This window comes from Gigantopelta aegis, chromosome 3 (genome assembly GCF_016097555.1).
Source record: "Gigantopelta aegis isolate Gae_Host chromosome 3, Gae_host_genome, whole genome shotgun sequence".
NCBI classification, from domain to species: Eukaryota; Metazoa; Mollusca; class Gastropoda; order Neomphalida; family Peltospiridae; genus Gigantopelta; species Gigantopelta aegis.
In genome coordinates, this window is record NC_054701.1 from 66212801 (window position 1) to 66224646 (window position 11846).

The 11846-nt window shown below is 38.4% G+C and overlaps 1 long non-coding RNA gene across 1 annotated transcript; it reads left to right on the top strand.

The window, feature by feature from the left end:
- Positions 1 to 1033: 1033 nt before the first annotated feature.
- Positions 1034 to 10430, top strand: LOC121391863. The gene is made up of 2 exons (XR_005960392.1): positions 1034 to 1435; positions 10035 to 10430. It is a non-coding gene; the product is annotated as an uncharacterized LOC121391863 (long non-coding RNA).
- The last annotated feature ends 1416 nt before the right edge of the window (positions 10431 to 11846 follow it).

The window sequence follows — 11846 nt, forward strand, 5'->3', positions numbered from 1 at the left end:
TACGATGTCGTCAACACCTGCAACCGCCCCCCCCCCCCCCAAAAAAAAAAAAAACACACAAAAAAACCCAGAATACGCTGACATCCTGGTAGTTCTGAAAGGACCGAAGAACCAGCCAAAGGGTCAGATGAGGATCATGTAGTCGAAACAGTCAAATGCAAGATTAGAATACAGAATGAGATGTGCGTGCCGGCTCAACCAAATCAGCCTACTAATTTTCAATTTCCCTCTAAGTCGTTTGGAGTTATGTACCCTAAAAAAAGGTGGTTTCAACCAACATGGTTTGAGCGCTTCACGTGGCTCCATTATGACGAGGAAAAAGATATTGTCTTTTACAGAACAATCAACTCTCCTCCTCATAGGCCGATCATACGTTCACACATGTGGGTTTCAGCAATTGGAAGCACGCGACTGACACGCCCAAAGGCTTCCGAAAGTAGGAGACTTGTGTCACACCTTGAAGCTTTTTCCACATAATATGTGGTTGTCCCTGCAACATCTATGGGCGATATCGGTGAACTGATCTCTAATCAACGTTCATTAGAGAAGTGTAAGAATAGAAAGTTGTTACTGCTCATCTTATCCAGCATCCGATATCTAGCACGACAAGCTTCGCCCTTGAGAGGCGACTGGAATAAAGAAACTTTGCCCCCGGACCCCCCAAATAACTCGCGCCTTCGGCGCTCGTTCAATTGGGTCCCCCCCAATAATATCCACCATGCTACGGGCCTGTATTATCAAGTCATTTATGTTGTTTTACAAGTCAGGTTGATGAACGCGAAGCGTTTTGTCTTAAATGACTGCGTTTGTTTACACTGCGCATACACGAGTTGGTAAAAGCTGACGTCACTTCGCCCTAAGCTAGAATACCGGACGCAACAAAAACAAAAGAAAATGGCTGCCCCCCAGTTAGCAGGAATAATCACGTTTTTTATTAACTTTAAATTACGCGTTTTTCATTTCTTAAAGTGTTAGTATGTGTTGGTGGTCCGGGTATGCATTTTTCCAACACATAGGGCTCATATTTGAGTTTTGTTCTCCATTAACGCAAACGGACTTTGAAACATGTACAGGTGCCAGTAAAATATTATGAAAATTTGATGTTGGACTAGGAAAGTCGGAGACGTGTTCTGTTATATAAATTATTTCAACGGTAAGGTTTTATGGGGTTTTATATCTGTGGTGCATCTGTTCACACTGAAATAATGGATGTAACAGCTTTATGTATATTTGAATATTACTAGTTTATTAATCGTTTATGTGATTTGATCTCGTGGTAATTCGCTATCTGGCTATTATGCTAAACACACTTCTCTTTTTCATGTATGCGTGGCTTATAATGCTATATAACATGTACACCACTAATAACCAGATACCTTTGCGTGTGAGAAAGCAGACAAAACAGTTTACGGAAGAATCTCTTCACTTGAGCAAGGTAATTCCTACTTATCTGTTTAAATCATTGACATCCGACATCATTGTATGGTACATTGTATTTCTGTATTTCTGATCATTGTATTTCTGTTTAGATCTAAGCTTTTTATTGGAAATAATAATTAAAGGTACATCAATGGACGGTATTTCTGTCTAGATCTTAGCTTTCTGCTTAAAATAATAATTAAACGTACATCAATGTACGGTATTTCTATCTAGAGTTCAGTTTTCTGCTAATAATTAAAGGTACATTAATGTACGTTATTTCTGTCTAGCATTTAGCTTTCTGCTAGAAATGACAATTAAAGGTACACCAATGAACGGTATTTCTGTCTAAATTTTAGCTTTCTGCTAGAAATAAAAATTGAAGGTACATCAGTGTGCGGTATTTCTGTCTACACAGATGAGTTAACACATTGCTAGATAGAGTCGTCAAAGACAGATGAGTTAACAAACTGACTGTCGATTGCTAGATAGGGCCGTCAGAGACAGATGAGTTAACAAATTGACCGTGGATTGCTAGATAGGGCCGTGAGAGACAGGTGAGTTAACAAATTGACCGTGGATTGCTAGATAGGGCCGTGAGAGACAGATGAGTTGTGCTAAACACCAAACTTGTCGCCACTTCCTCCTGGCATAACGTTACGTGTGTGTGTGGGGTGGGGGTGGGGGAGGCAGCCCCGTGATGCGTTGTCGGTCTGGGATCAATCTCCGTCGCTGAGTCCATTAGGCTATTTCTCGTTCCACCCAGTGCACCGCGATTGGTATATCGAAGGCCATGGTATGTGCTATCCTGTCTGAAGGATGTGTATATATATATGTATATATAATATTATATATATATATATATATATATATATATATATATATATATATATATATATACCTTGCTGGAAGCCGTCATTAAGCAATTTAGAGATAGCACCTTTAACAGTGAATGGCACCGAAGCAGAGACAGCTAAAATACAAAGCGGGGTTTCTTCTACCCCCAAGACGATAGGACCTCATTGTCTGTAGTATGTGGACCATATACTTTTTCGGTACCGAATCCGAAGGACAAAACCGTTGCAGCAATCAAAACTCGTATCTGCACGCAAAAAAGAGTCAAAGAGACGGTTTTTATTACCCTAATTACATATATGCTATACCCTACCACATTGATAATAATAAAAACACACGTACATCTGAGAAGTAATGGCTGTGAAAGCAAGTTCTAGTCTAGTTTTAGACGATATTTTCAAGTTCAACATCAACGACTCTTTTCTCACTCTATTGTAACTTTTTCCAGATGTGTTACGGGTTTGTAGATTAACCAAACAGTAGTGTCTATTTCCGCGGGTTCGAACTGGAGTCTGCGACATTAAGCTTGTATTGCACCAAGGTAAAAATAGGTTATTTGAAACTATCTTGGAGTTCCTTTTATTTTACTACACTTGATCGTCTACATACATAAGTGTAACGCGACTTTCTTATTATGCGATTTGTCGTACCGACTTCTCGCATGCGATTTCTCGTTAAATGACTTATTATATAAGACTAATGTCGTTATGATTTACGTGTTCTCATCGGATAAGCGTACGAGACAGGGGATAAGATGAAAATGTACGTTTTTCTTGTCCTCTATATAAATAAAAGTAAAATATGGTTTGTGCCACCCCCAAACCCCCAACTATGAAGACTGTGATCCACGCTAGAGACTGTTTCGCCACCCCACTCCACATATAGTTCCTACGGGCCTGAGCGATTAAAAGATAATATTAATACTAATAGAAATACAAATGTGGCGTGACCTATTGGTTACCACAGGGCGCCGTCCCACGAAGCGATCTTAGCACTAAGATTACCTTAAGTGCATACGGCAGTTTCGTGGTATTTTGTAGTTATAGTTCATGGGCCAGACCCTGAAATTTAACGAATTGGTATCACCTGATCGGGTAAATTACCATGTGAATGAATGAATGAATGAATGAATGTTTAACGACACCCAAGCACGAAAAATACATCGGCTATTGGGTGTCAAACTATGGTAATGCAAACAAATAAAGTGATATTCAACATCAATATAAAAATTCAAGATTTATATAAAAACGCAGTGTAAAGAACTGTGCAAAAATACAAATATCACAGATAGATACTGACTTTTATTCAAAATTTTAATTGTATTTCGAAGAAAACAAGGGGATTTGTGCTGTATTGGCCATTCTCAAAGAAAATGTTACACCCCTGCACCACGGTGAGGTTACAGCACGCGCAGGGGAAATTAAATGTGTTTTTTCAATAGCCCTATGCCTGTAGTTACTAAATTAGTATGATAGACGTTTGTAAGGAGTAGCTTTTGGATGGATATCACACCATACACATAATGAGGCGAGAACAATTCATTGTACAACATTTTGCGGAAGGGATAACAAACGTATCATAACTTTGCAACCAATGAACATACATTTTCCACTTTTTAATGAGAATAGAATGATACAAAAGAACACATATGGCAAGACTGACAGTATTCATTGTTGTATTGTTCCTCAATAAGTTGTCTATATATTTCAATTATTTTATTTAAAACGTCAATCTAGTAATATTGATTTAACTTTGAGTTTGCAGTTATATCAATCAAAATATCACTAGATGGATTTTTGATTTTTATACAAATAACGAAATATACAGTCGAATTACTCAGGGAAAAAAGTGCAGCGTCACTTTGGTATCATTCTGTTAATACAAAACATTTCTATTGAACAATTTACTTCTCACAGTAACAAAATACAGTTTTCAGTGCAGTTCGATGGACCTATTTACATGCCCATCTAATGCCACATCCATTCAGACTCTTGTAACCACTCTTAATCAATTCACTGCAGAAGTTAGGAATGAATGAATGAATGAATGTTTAACGACACCCCAGCACGAAAAATACATCGGCTATTGGGTGTCAAACTATGGTAAATGCAACCACAAAATGTGATGAACAACATCAATATAAAATTCAACAGTTCAATTAAAACACAGTGTAAAGAACTGTGCAACAAATACAAATATCACAGATATATAAAATTAAAATTTAGAATAAAAGTCCGTATCACGTAAAAATTGTAAAACTAATTCTGGATGGAATCGAAATGATTCCATCACATTTCTCTCACCAAAAATATCTTTTCTAGTTTCTTCGAGATAAGGACACTCCACCAACATGTGGCGTACAGTCAGAGTACACTGACAGTGCTCACACTGAGGTGGAGGATCCTTCTTCAAAATAAATGAATGGGTCAAATAGGTATGACCGATGCGGGCACTGGAAGTTAGGATATTCCACAAAAGAACGTAGAACTAGCTGTCTTTATCAAAGATACTTGCCATCTCTCAAGAATGGGTGCATTTTTTTTTCACTGGTGGAACATGGTGTTAGCTTGATAGGTAAACCAGTTTGAGTGATGCAGTTTCTAGGCAGTGATGTTCCAATAATCGATTATAATCGAACATTGATCGGTTTGGCTGTGTCGGTGTTATGACCGATTATAAAAGTCTATAACCTGTTGTGGGAAAATGTTAACTGTAATTATTCCTCTAGTCTAGATGATGCAATTGCTGTAAATATGTTGGGGTTGGTGTTTTTTGTCATGTCTACATACATTTAAAAAAAAACCTAATTAATTATTAAAGGTAGGGTGTATTGCAGTGTGAACATGACGTTATAATACAACGTCACGAAGCAATGAGATGCTTTACGCTGGTCAACGCATACACAAGGTTGCACAGTACTTTCATGTTCATGACAGTACCACATTAAATCTCAGATAACGCGTACATGAAACTGAGCAGGTGCGAGATCGACCTCGTTCCGGAAAACCACGATCAATGACCCCAGGGAAGATTGATATTTAGTGACGTCATCACGACGTCATAGGCTTGAAAGTGCACCTCGTTTAGCCCGCACTTTGCAACAGATCACAGGCACTAGAGTTCATGTACAAACTGTCCATAACCGTCTCCATGCCGATCGATTACGTGCACGTCGCCCTGTCGTTGCCATTCTTCTGACGTCGCGTCACGTTCAAGAACGTTTGACATGGGCCCGAATTCATCATCGTTGGCTTCGCAGACAATGGGATCAGACGTTATTCACGGATGAATGTAGGTTTTGTGTTCAATTTGCGAATCGTAGGCGTCGTGTATGGAGATGACAGCGAGAACGGTATGACGCAAACAACGTCATTCAGCATGACCGATATGGCGGTGGCAGCATTATAGTTTGGGCCGGTATTAATGGTGATGGAAAAACAGATCTCGTTTTTTTCATTAATGACGAGATCATCACACCATTTATCATTACATTCCTACATCAGCATCCTGGTTGTTTTTTTTAATTATTAATTTTTTTTTTTTTTTTTTTACTGAAACAGGACAATGCGCGACCGCATACCCCTAAGCTCACCACTAATCTTCTTCAGAGAAACCACATACAGGTGTTAAACTGGCCACCAAAGTTCCCTGACTTGTCCCACACACACATTATTGATAATGTCTCAATATTTGATGTACCCCTCCGTTACATGAGTTGACGATAAAGTGATGACGTTGATACTGTGACAACAAATTACTGCTGGTCACATTCACACATGCTGTATCAATGGAATAATGTATACAAATAAATTCAACATTCTATCAGGTTGTGTTTATTTTATGTTTTATATGTACTTGCTAAAATATTTTGGCACAATATATGTATTTATTATGTTGATATAATTTTAACCGATTGTGTAATCTAAAGTTGATTATTTAATGACAACCGACGGTAGGTGGAATGGTTTTCATTGCCATCCTATTCTGGTAGTACAGCAATGTTCTTGCTTCGTCAGCATGTTCCACGTAGCTGGTCTTATTAAATAAGATAACAGTGAAATGTTTTATTAGCTAGAAGTGTCGATCATTTACAATTACTTTGGCGTAAAGATTGGGTACCATGTAGGTAAAGGCACGAGCCACACCAGGGTAGCAGTTTTAAGCTGTCCTTTTATCTTTTCCCGTGAAAACAGAGATAGTGTCACATCCTGTGAAGTTGTGGAAGAGAGGCAATGCCAGGGATTGTTCTTTATTCAAGACATCATATTATATACTACAGTGTTTGCTGCCTCGAATACCCTTTCCTAACTTTCTCTTAAAATTATGTGATGTTTCACGTGATGCGTGTCTTTTGGAACACGCTATATTATACGAAACAGAAACATGGTCGGCATACTCATTAAATGACCGTTATCTGGTAACAACAACATTCCAGGAAACATGAGTTTTTTCGTGATCCAACGAACAGTCAGGAACCTTTTGCATCACAATTGCTATTGCTTTCTCATGATAACATGGTGGCATTGAACGATTGGGTCATCGAAGAATAACAGTGGTATCTACCAGATGTAATGATCATTTACTTCATGGAAGTTTGCAATCTTATTAGTGAATGATTACGAAATCAACCATACCAGTTAGTCCTACCTGGTTATCAAATACCTGACATTTGATGAGTATGCCGGCCATGTATTTGTTTCATATAATATAGAATATTCCAAAATACGATGTTGTATGGGATACAGGTATTATGAGTAGCATCAAACAATTTAGACGAAATGAGTAAGATAAATGTATTCGAGGAAGTAGGCACTATTGTATATATGACGTCTTATAAAGTACAGTTAAAACACTGGCCATGCCTTTCGTCCACAACTTCACAGAATGTGACATAACGTCTGCTTTCTTTGGGGAAAAAACGGTAAAAGGAAGTCTTGGGTGTGCATGGAACAGCTACTCTGATGTGACTTTTTATCTACATGGCATTCAACTCTTACACCAGTGACTCTCATAATAATACCACTGACCTTGGAACATGTAGACGAAGAAGGAATGTGTTGTCATGCTAGAATAGTAAGACAATGGAAACCATTCCACCGACCCAGTATTCCCCATTGCCGAACTCAAGACGGTGTGCTTACCAAGCGAATAATATGAGTAACCTGTGAACAATATAAACACCATGCACCCACTCCCGAGGGCCAGTACAGTATTGATGGCCAGTACAGGTTTCTTGTGTGAATTACCCTTAAACTAACTTTAGCTTCCAAAACCTGAAGCAATATGATGGCAAATTAAGACTCCCAAAAGAAATTGCAGCTTTTTTTCTCAATAATTTGTCTGTATATTTCGTTTCTTTTATAAAACAACCATTTAGTGATATTTTGCATTATATAACTGCATTCATTACCATCAAAGGGCGGGACGTAGCCCAGTGGTAAAGCGCCCGCTCGATGCGCGGTCGGTCTGGGATCGATCCCCGGCGGTAGGCCCATTGGGCTATTTCTTGCGCCAGCCAGTGCACCACGACTGGTATATCAAAGACCGAGGTATGTACTACCCTTCTGTGCAATGGTGCATATAAAAGATCCCTTGCTGCTAATCGAAAAGAGTAGCCCATGAAGTGACGACAGCGGGTTTCATCCCTCAATCTGTGTGGTCCTTAACCATATGTCTGACGCCATATAACCGTGAATAAAGTGTGTTGAGTGCGTCGTTAATAAAACATTTTCTTCCTTCATTACTATCAAAACTCTAAGTTAGACCCCCCCCAAAAAACAAACCCAACAAAAAACGACCCCCCCCCCCCCCAACAACAACAAAACCCCCCACAAAAAAGCCCTCATAAGGGTGTATACTACCAAATCAAATCCCATAGACGACAATAGTAACATATGTGGCTAAAACTCCTACCTGCAACGTATCAACCGACATAAACGCCACGGATATAAATACTACCACCCCTTACACTTAAAGTGAATCAGAAAAAAATGTGGGTCAAGCTGCTCGTTTCTGAGATAACTGGTAGCGTCTATGACTACCCTAGTTTCGCACAAAATTCGAGTACTTTTTTTTACAGGTACCCCATACATGTTTCAAGCACAAGGCTACTTGACACATTGGTACTAGATGAAATAAAATTGCAATTTTTTTTTACCCAGATGAAACTATTATTTTTTACATCCAACACACTCACATTTATAACCAATCACAGGACTTGTGGTGTTCACTTCTCTATCAAAAGTTGGGTGCACCTCGAAGTTTGACCCAGCCGGAAGTTATTTGGTTTAATACTACCATAAGACTAGGTGGTATGAGTGCTGAGATATTGGAATACCCTAACTTTGGCTTCCAAAGCCTGCAGTGAATTGGATAAGTATGAATACAATAGTCTGGGTGGATGTGGATGGGCATGTAAACAGATCACTTCGAAATAAATTGTTCAATATAAATTTCTTGCATGAACAGAATGATACCAAAGTTAAAAGATGGAAAGATTCACAAGTGACGTTGCACTAGTCGACTGTATATTTCGTTATTTGTATAAAAATAAAAACCCTTTTAGTGATATTTTGATTTATATAACTGCATTAATAACCGCAAAAACTCAATTGTAGACCACAAAATTACATGTATAGGTGGCAAGGATTCTGAGATATTGGTACTAATAGCTATTGTATGGTGGCCACCCTGGAAATCCACGATTGCCACCATAATGTATCCTGGGCAAGTGGTCCCTATTACAAGTTGAAAACTAAGGCAATGGACACACCTTTTTCATTTTTAATGAGAACAGAATGATACAAAAGCAATATAGCAAGACTCACAATAGTCACTACAGCATTGTACCTCAATAAGTTATATACATATTTCATTTTTTTTTTTTAAATTTAAAACATTCATCTAGTAATAATGTGAATGATATAACTACATTCATTACCCTCAAAACTCTTAGTTATATTAAAGGAAAAGCCACTAGCCTAGGTGGTATGGGTTCTGAGGTATTTGTATTAATAGGTTTTTGCATGGCGGCCATCTTGGAAATCCATGATAGTGACCATAACGTATATTGGACAAGTGATCCCTTTTAAAAGTTGAAATCTAAGGCAGTGGTAAAATATTTACAAATTGCTACTAGTAGTATGTAAGTATCTGGTCACTGCCTGCAAAATAATTATGGATTTTTCACACTTTTATACTAGTTTTGTAAATATGACTTTCTGTCGTTTGTTTTAAAGGCACATTTTATTTTTTTCAAAACAATTTAACAATGACCCTATAATTACTCACAGGGTGTCTATCACTCACATTCGAGGCAGCTGATTTTAAATATGTCCCTCATACATGAAGCAATAATACCATTAATGTCAAGGTGTCGGAATTTTAAAATCAACAAATGACCTAATTATTACACCAATTTGTATATATTATATGTCAGGATGTAGAGTGATTTAATATAAAAATTTGAGTGCTCAATTGTGTGGCTATGTTCATTGGCTGCAAAGTTACGATACATTTTGTTATCCCTACCCCAAAATATTGTACACGAATTTGTCCTCGCCTCACTATGTTTATCGGGATGTGTTCATAAAAAAGCTACACCTTAGAAACGTCTATCATACTACTTTATTAACTACATACACAGGGCTATTAAAAAAACCCACCATAAGACTTTGCCCGCCCAATTTCGACTCTGGCCTATGGACTATTACCAGACAGATTGATTATATCTATGCCTGATTTACGGTGATTTCTTTCAGTATGACGTACCCTGTGAAGTTTGTATTGCTAGTGCTGGTCTTGGCCACTGTGTGTGGTAGCGTGGTATCCGAGTCAAAGCGGAAGTGTGTGAAGAACTGTCTCGACGCCTGTGAAGAAGCATTTGCATGTGTGAAGTTCTCCAGTAGATACAGCGATTGCATGGCGAGCTGTGACTTCTTCGACGTCTGTAAGAAGGACTGTGTTTGAATGTAAGCAGACAGAACCTCCGAATGATCATACCTGACCTGCGTTTATCAGCAACTGATGCTGTCTGTTCGAAACTGTAAACTTCACAATTTAAATGCTAAATAGGTATAATTAATATTGGAAACAAAATATCAGTCTTTTGAATAAACCTGAATGCATACCTGTGTGGCCATGGAGCCTTTAAGAAATTCATGTTATTTTTTATTTCTCTTATGTGTGAACTAGGGGTGACTATTGCGGTCAGTTTTACTATTGCAATAGTATTGCGACAGTTAAAATACTATTGTGATAGTATTGCAATAGTGACAGCACTATTGTTATAGTATTGCAATAGTATTGCTAATTCTTAAATCGCTTGATAATAATAATATGAATAGATATTTTTCAAAAGTATTTACCTCAGTCTTCAAATATATATATATATATATATATATATATATATATATATATATATATATATATATATGTGTGTGTGTGTGTGTGTGTGTGTGTGTGTGTGTGTGTGTGTGTGTGAATGTGCGTGCGTATGTATGTCTGTGTTTGCACTTCATTATTTGTAATAATGTCACTAGGTAGTGAAAGCATGCGTTGGTCGTAGATTGTATTATTTGACTATGCATACTATCGAAACTATCGATAGTTGAGCAAACAATTGCGATAGTTATCGATAGTTGAATTAATATCGATGCATTGCTATCGAGGCACTGACTATCGCAATATATCGATAGTTCGATGTATTGTTACACCACTAGTCTGTACTTGCGAGCGTGTGTATGTTTGTGTTTTGTGTGTATGTGTGTGTGTGTGTGTGAGAGAGAGAGAGAGAGTGTGTGCGCGCGCGTGTGTGTGTACGTGCGTGTGTGGTATGTAGGTATGTGTATGTGTGTCTCTACCAGAGCCGTCTACAGGCTGGTAGGTACTGGCAAGGCTCAATGGGTAGGTGTAAACCACTTGCACCGACCAGTGATCCATAACTGGTTCAACAAAGGCCATGGTTTGTGCTATCCTGCCTGTGGGAAGCGCAAATAAAAGATCCCTTGCTGCTAATCGGAAGAGTAGCCCATATAGTGGCGACAGCGGGTTTCCTCTCAAAATATATGTGGTCCTTAACCATATGACTGACGCCATATAACCGTAAATAAAATGTGTTGAGTGCGTCGTTAAATAAAACATTTCTTTCTACCAGAGCCGAACCTAGCCTGAAATAACCAAGAGGTTGGTGACAGAAAATAGGTCTTCTTCAGCAAGACAAGGACACTTTTGAATTTAAAATATCATATTCTTCGTGGGCAGGGAGGGCAACTGCCCTTAGCCCTCCTCACACTCTCGGTACAGCCATGGTGTTTGCATGAAGGAAGAAATGTTTTATTTACGAAGCACTCAACAAATTACGGTTATATGGCACTGGACATATGGTTAAGGATCACAGAGATAATTAGAGACAAAACCCGCTGCCGTCATGCAGTGGACTACTCTTTCCGATTAGCAACAAGGTATCTTTTATATGCAGTATCCCACAGACATAACAGTACACACCACGGCCTTTGTTACATCAGCTGTGGTACACTAGTCGGAACGACCCTCAGCTCGCAAAAGCAAAACGC